Source organism: Pleuronectes platessa, chromosome 12 (assembly GCF_947347685.1).
Source record: "Pleuronectes platessa chromosome 12, fPlePla1.1, whole genome shotgun sequence".
NCBI classification, from domain to species: domain Eukaryota; kingdom Metazoa; phylum Chordata; class Actinopteri; order Pleuronectiformes; family Pleuronectidae; genus Pleuronectes; species Pleuronectes platessa.
This window is the reverse complement of record NC_070637.1, coordinates 22,738,129-22,744,736: the sequence shown is the minus strand read 5'-3', so window position 1 is coordinate 22,744,736 and position 6,608 is coordinate 22,738,129.

Here is a 6,608-nt window from a genome sequence, read left to right as displayed (position 1 = left end):
GGCCCTGAGGGGTGGTGTGAAAATGTAAAGGATGTAGAGAATGGGCATGTGTTGTATTTTCCCATTAAAAAGACAAACGGTGGAAAAGCTCTTGTGGTTTTCGTGTAAAATTTGTTTGTAGTTAAAGTCCTGTCTTTTAAATTGTTAAATCCTCCCTCAGATGATAAGTGGTACAGCTCATGGATGAATGGACATTCAGGGATGTGTCTATGAAAGGGGAACTCGTTTTCCAGCAGAATCCTGGTTTATAGATTTTTTAAGGTCTTATGGTTTCAATGTCTTTAACTTAAGGTTATTTTATGTTTTAGTCTGTGAAATCCAACAGGAGAACGAGTTATCCTCCAAACTAAAGCAGTGAATGTGTTTCTGTATCTTCTTCTCAGAGTCTCGTCTCCACAGCCTCAGCCACAGACTCCACAGTGGGCGTCCTGTTCTCCTTCTGATGGTGCCAGCAGGGCAGCGCCTGCATCACCTCCTTGAGCCCTTTGGTCATGAATATATAGAGGAAGGGGTCGACCAGAGGGCTGAGGTACAGCAGCAGGTGAGACACCAGGCCCAGGTAGCTCACCGCCTCTTTAAACGCCAGAGCCTCCAGCAGGATGCTGAGGATGAAGGGGATGTAGAGGAGGGTGTAATTTGCCCAGATAGCACCAATCCCGCACACTGCCCTCTTCCTCTCTGGTGTCCGGCGGTTGGAGCACATCAGGGCTCTCCAGGAGTCCAGGGCGAAGAAGAGGAGGAATGGGAAAGGGGCGAGGAGGGCCACCGCAAACCAGAGTTTGTAATCGAGCACGGCCAGGGCGAGGACGGCCAGCGGAGCGGCCCACGCCACCAGGGCCACAGCAGGGAACCGCCGGATTCTGCTGCAGCAGCCAAGACACCGCGGGTACGACACTGAGACGTGTCGCTCATGAGCTATAAACAGCATAAGGGCGATGTTGGAGATGACACCGAAGTAGAAGATGAAGTCTGTGGCGTTGGAGGACAGGATGGTCTCGCTGTTCATGTCGTCGTCCACACGGGGGCGACCGAAGAAACTGATGATGTCAGAAACCAGGAGGAACATGACGTGGATGGGAATTTTATTGCCACCTGGACAGAAGAAGACATTATTAATGCTGATAGTTCTCATTTCTTACACATTAGAGTCTGACTTCATGCACTGGAATGATTTTGTGCCACTGACACTGATTTTAACCCCAAATGGCACTGCCTCCAGGTGTGTCTAGATTCTAGGGCGGCCTTGTTAGTGTGGATTCTCTCGTCTTCAGAGAAGCTCCGTGATCTGTGTCACCTGCTTGTCCCTCCCCTATTGCTGCCGCCGAGCCACAGAGCTGCAGCTGGACACGACGTCCTGAAGGTTTACCTCACATATGAACCATCAGCTGTTCCGCTCAGCTGAAGTGTGATATGCTTGCCGCTGTCATCACGTTTAAAAAAAAAAAAGGTTCATCCCTCAAGTTCTATGAATCCTTGGATAGGTTGAGCAGGGAAGGTTCCACGAATTGGAGCCTTCCTGTCCTGGGGATGAGCAGACGCATTTTTTCGGGGCTGCATGGAGGAGCCTTCAAGATGGTCGCTTTTCAGACGGCCCCTGAATTGAGACACAGCTTCTGGTGTTTTCTTACTCACGTTAAAGTTCCTTCTGACTGCTGATCTTAAAGATGTCAAAGGATAAATTAAAAAAGTCCAACCCAAGATTCATGTCTTGTTCATTGTGTAAGAAAATAAAACAGTGATATTACGACCATAAGGAACAGCTGTTGGGTTGTTCTGGTGTTTTCTCCTCATCTTTAATATAGACATTTTAAAAAGGTATTCGTTAGCGAGCTAAAGGAGACGGCTAGCTCCGCCTCCGACGTCCCATCACGCCCGACTTTGCCTGATCTACACAGGTGATTGTATAACTCGTCTCAGCTATGTAACAACAAACCTTTGGACAGATTCTTGAGGGCGTAAATAGCCAGTCCAATGGCGGGCAGCCCGATGCTGAAGGTCAGCCAGTTGATGACCGTGGCCACCTGTGCAGAGGTCGACGTGGTGGCGTTGCTGGTGATGTTGATGAGGAGGGGCACAGTTGTTGTCACCGTGTTAGTGTCGGCCATAAGAGGCCCCGCCGCGGCTATTTATGTGCTCAGCTGTTTAGATTATCACCGGGGTCCTCAGAGCGAGGTGCTCCAGCTGAAGGTGCGGACGCAGTGTAGTGAGGACGGCCTCCGCCTGGTTACAGTCACAACAAAGAGCAGAGTCACACAATTACAAGTATGTCTCTTGTACACGAGTTAATTAGGTGGCATTCAACAAAACGACAACAGGGTGCTAAGTTATCTGTGTCACAGATGTGCGACGTCCAAACTGTGCACTGAGCTTCTGTCCATTCAACCTCATACATGTGAATTGTCCTAAACACGTCTCACTTTTAACTTTATTTTTCCGATAAGCACAAAATTCTGGGGCTGAATCGCAAACTCACTCAGGTCTAACATGTTTCAACTTTCTGTCTGTGCTGATTCAATATCGTCTATGTGCTGTCCTGTTTAAATTGAATTAGTTGTGTGTACTGTTTAATGTGAGAACACATTGCATATATAATCTAGGTCCCTGAGGTTTCGTCTGCAGATACTGGAAATAAAAAAAAATAATAAGATAATATTTGTTTTGTGGGGGGGGATGAGTTTCACGACCAAAATATGGTTAAACAGAAAATATGGTTTCAATATTCAGAAGAGGAGAACTGTGATTAGACATAGACGGTGTGGAGCTAGAGTTTGATCTGAAACATAACACGTAGTGGAACCATATTCAACAAAAGAAAGGTTGTGATAAAGTTGTAATTTAAGTCATAACATTCAAAGAAAAAAAAGCTTAGATTGTTTAGAAAACAGAAACTGCTTTGAATAGCACACACTAAACCAACGATATCTATATTATGATTTTATTCTCATAATGTTAGGATTTTATTCCTGTAATGTTACAACATAATTCTTGCATCACAAATTATTATTTCTTTCTCTTCAAGTGGCCCAATAATCATAAAATACAGGCTAATGGACTGAGATGAAAAATTAAGCTTTAACTTCAATTGATGTAATTTGAACTGTGACTAATTGCTCAAAGGGCACCATGTTTATCTCCTCCTGATTAAGCAAAGCACATTCATCGTCCTGAATCATCATCTTACCTGGACTGAACTTTCATCCATGACAAACCCTCAGTTTTCCCTCCAACTTGTTTTTCAAAGACCTAACGGGTGAATGAGTTTTTAGATTAGCGTCAAATCCTGTTCAAATATTTCAATTCCCACAACAGAGGCGGAGGTCAGAGTCCAGGTCTGTTTGCGTCGGGATCTTTGTGTAATGGTGTGTGAGACGTGGTTGTTCCTACAAAGTGGTTTATTGCTGCCGGCCTGAGGCTCCTTATCTCAGCCGCTTTGACTGAAGCTGAATATTCTTCATTCATTCAAAGTCTGAGTCCATGACGATGCAGGAAGTGAGGATTTGCATGAAAGGCTGTTGTCAAACCCTAGAAGAGATGTTATCTTAACTCTGCTTCTGTTTGTCTGTGCAGCTCTACAGTCAACCAGCGCCTGTTTAAAGGGGAAGTTCACCAGGTTGATGGGACCCACCGTCACGGGATGAGTTATAGAAGAGAGGAGCTGATAACACATCCCGGGACATTTTCTTTTATAATATGGATAGCATTTTTTAAATCATAAATATAAATGTTATAGCATGGGAACAGTCTTTACGTGTCCATGCTCTTCTTATTTATGACTTAAACAGTCGTGTTGATGATGACCATTCTTTAAACGTATGTGTTTCAGGTACTTAAATGCAGCTTCTGTGATGCACTGAACCTTTAGAAGTACTCGAGAACTAGAGCTAGTACTGCTAATGGGAAACGTTTTCATATGGGGATCATTTGTGTTATGCAAATAAAATCAATAATGCACCTTTTGTTCATGTCCAGAGAACCAGGGAACCACAGATCTACACTCACAGCCAGACTTAAAAGAATTTAAATGTCAACAGGTAAAAAAAATAAAAGCACGGAGGAAACACTTCAGGCCGTCTGTGCCGCTGAGGTGCTGCTCTGAAATGTGGAGTACGCTGTAATCTGAAGAATGTGACATCTCACTGGTGAAGTATCAAAGGTGTCGGCTTCAGTCTCTGACAACAGAATCACCTGACACCGTTTCCCGTGGCAGAGCAGACACTAAATATTTCAGGTGATACCACGGTGCCCTTGAGCCGTGAGCCCCTCACCTGCTCAAGGTCACACTTGCGTTCGACTAGACATGTTTTCCAGTGGTGAAGTTGTGTGTTCAGGGCGTTTCTGCAAAACAGAGCTCGGCACACAGTGAATTAAAAAAACTTTCTCAACTCAGAACAATTCATTGACAGAGTTACTCAAACACCTGAACATTTAATGTCCTCAAAGTTTCCCTGTAGCGGGAATGACTATCTTATCTCATCTGATCTTACATAACAAAGCACATGCATACAGTATGCAAACAACAAATATCGAGTCACGACAGGTGAGACGGGTCAAATTTCACCATGCTCTCAGATTGTGAAACAATAAAAGCTTTCAGGATGTAGACAGGAAAAAAACTGGAACGTTTTATTTATTTGTGTAAAAAGGAAGTTGAGCATGAGAAATTGAAAACCCTTTGAATTTATATCAGAAACTTATATTTATTACTTTGTGATTGATACAGAGGAAATAACCGTTTGACAGGATGTTTACACTTATACTTGAAGCGACATAGACAATGACGATGTTGTGTGTTTGGTAAATATAGAAGAAATCTACAGGCTCAAGTACAGAAATTGTGGTAAAATGCAGAAACCAAATGAGTATTTCGGACATTTCCTTCCACTAGTTTGAAGTTTTCGCCTGGAGCCCCTGCAGGACTATGTTGAAACTCAGCGTGATGTGTCTCATAACCTGAAGAAATTAAACTAAAATTATTTGTGTGTCTTGATATGATGCGAGGTGAACAGAGGATGTTAAGTTATACATCTAGGATTTAAAAGCACTATTTAATAGAGGGTTTGGGGCTTCGATGACATTCAAATCTGCATGTGTGCTTGACTCATTCTCCCACATGAAGATATATATTCTTTAATTTTAGAGACGTTCACACACATGAACATTATAAACCGTCCACCTCTACTTGTCATAATATAACATATTACACTTCAGAGAGCTGGTTTCAATTAAATTCACATCGTCAATGTGACTGGTGTCATGTGGAGTGACACTACTCCAGGTTGTTACTGACCCCAGGTGGTTTGGATTAAAGTTGCTCAGCAGATATGTTTTATTTTTTTAACTCTCTGGTATTTGACGTCTACATAAAGTTCAGCGTTAGTTCAATGAGTCAGTGTAATCCCGGTGTAATGAGTCAAAGTAATGAATATCAAAGAGAAAGTGTGAAATCGCAGTGACAGGACTCACACCGGGCGGTGAGGTCATCGGTGGTCGCTCGGCCTTTCAGCCGTTCACAAGTGAGAACACATCAAAGGAACATTTTTCTGCTTCAGCGCTCACTGGTTGATCTGAGAGAGAAAATTTAAATCCACCCAACACACACACACACACACACGCACGAACACATTCACATCCAAGTTGGCCCCCTCTCACTCCTGTCTTTACGGACGACGAGTACAGGTCTTCTTGTATCTGACCTGTGATCAGCAGGAGTGCCGTGAACAAAGCTAATGTTTCCCGCGCCTGTTGCTTGGCATTATGGGAAACACAGCATGGCGTTGGTGCTGGTGTTTGTGGAATAGTCTCCTGTAAAGACTTTCTGCTTTTCCTTCGCTCATATTTCTTATGTTGGCCAACGTCTTGTTTTATAAGAAGAGGAAGATTTGTAAGATTATAACCACAGTCGCAGCCGGCATCGTGGATACACTGAGGTCGTACAGTATGATGTTACCTCCATAAACACGGGGCATGGAAAGTATATTGTTAAATGTCTCTTCGACTTATTTATGGATTCTACAATGACAATGCTTTATTTTCTTTTTCTAAATTGTGACCCCGACTTAACTTTACTCAATCTAAAAAAACTCTTCTTTCTTAGGAGGGATGCTGGAAGTCGGTCTCGGTTAGGGGTGCTGACAGAAAGTCTATGAAATGATGTTGTGTTAAATGCAGCATTAAAGAATATCAAAATCAAATATTTATTTCAATGGCCGTGTCCCATCTGCTAACACGGAGGAGAGCATTTATGACCGAAAAATATAGCCAGCCACCAGGGGGCAATCCAGACGCTTCGACTTGTGGAGAGCTGTCATATTACCCATCTTTAAAATACAATCGATAGTGGTGCCTAGTGTTCAGTGCCCGGTTACATCACTCCACACTGGTGCACCAGCAAAATGCTTTAGATTGTATAACTGGAGTAATAGATTTTTCCGTGCGGTTACAGCCCCTCGGCAGCAGGGGGTGCTGCATCGCCCTCGGCACTCCTCGTCCCAGCGTCCTTGTTCTGTGCCCCGTCTGTTCAGCAGGAGATTATGTCTGCGGATTAAAGGTATTAAACTACAAGTATAAAGAGCCACGGTGTTCAACAGAGACACACAACACACGTCAGC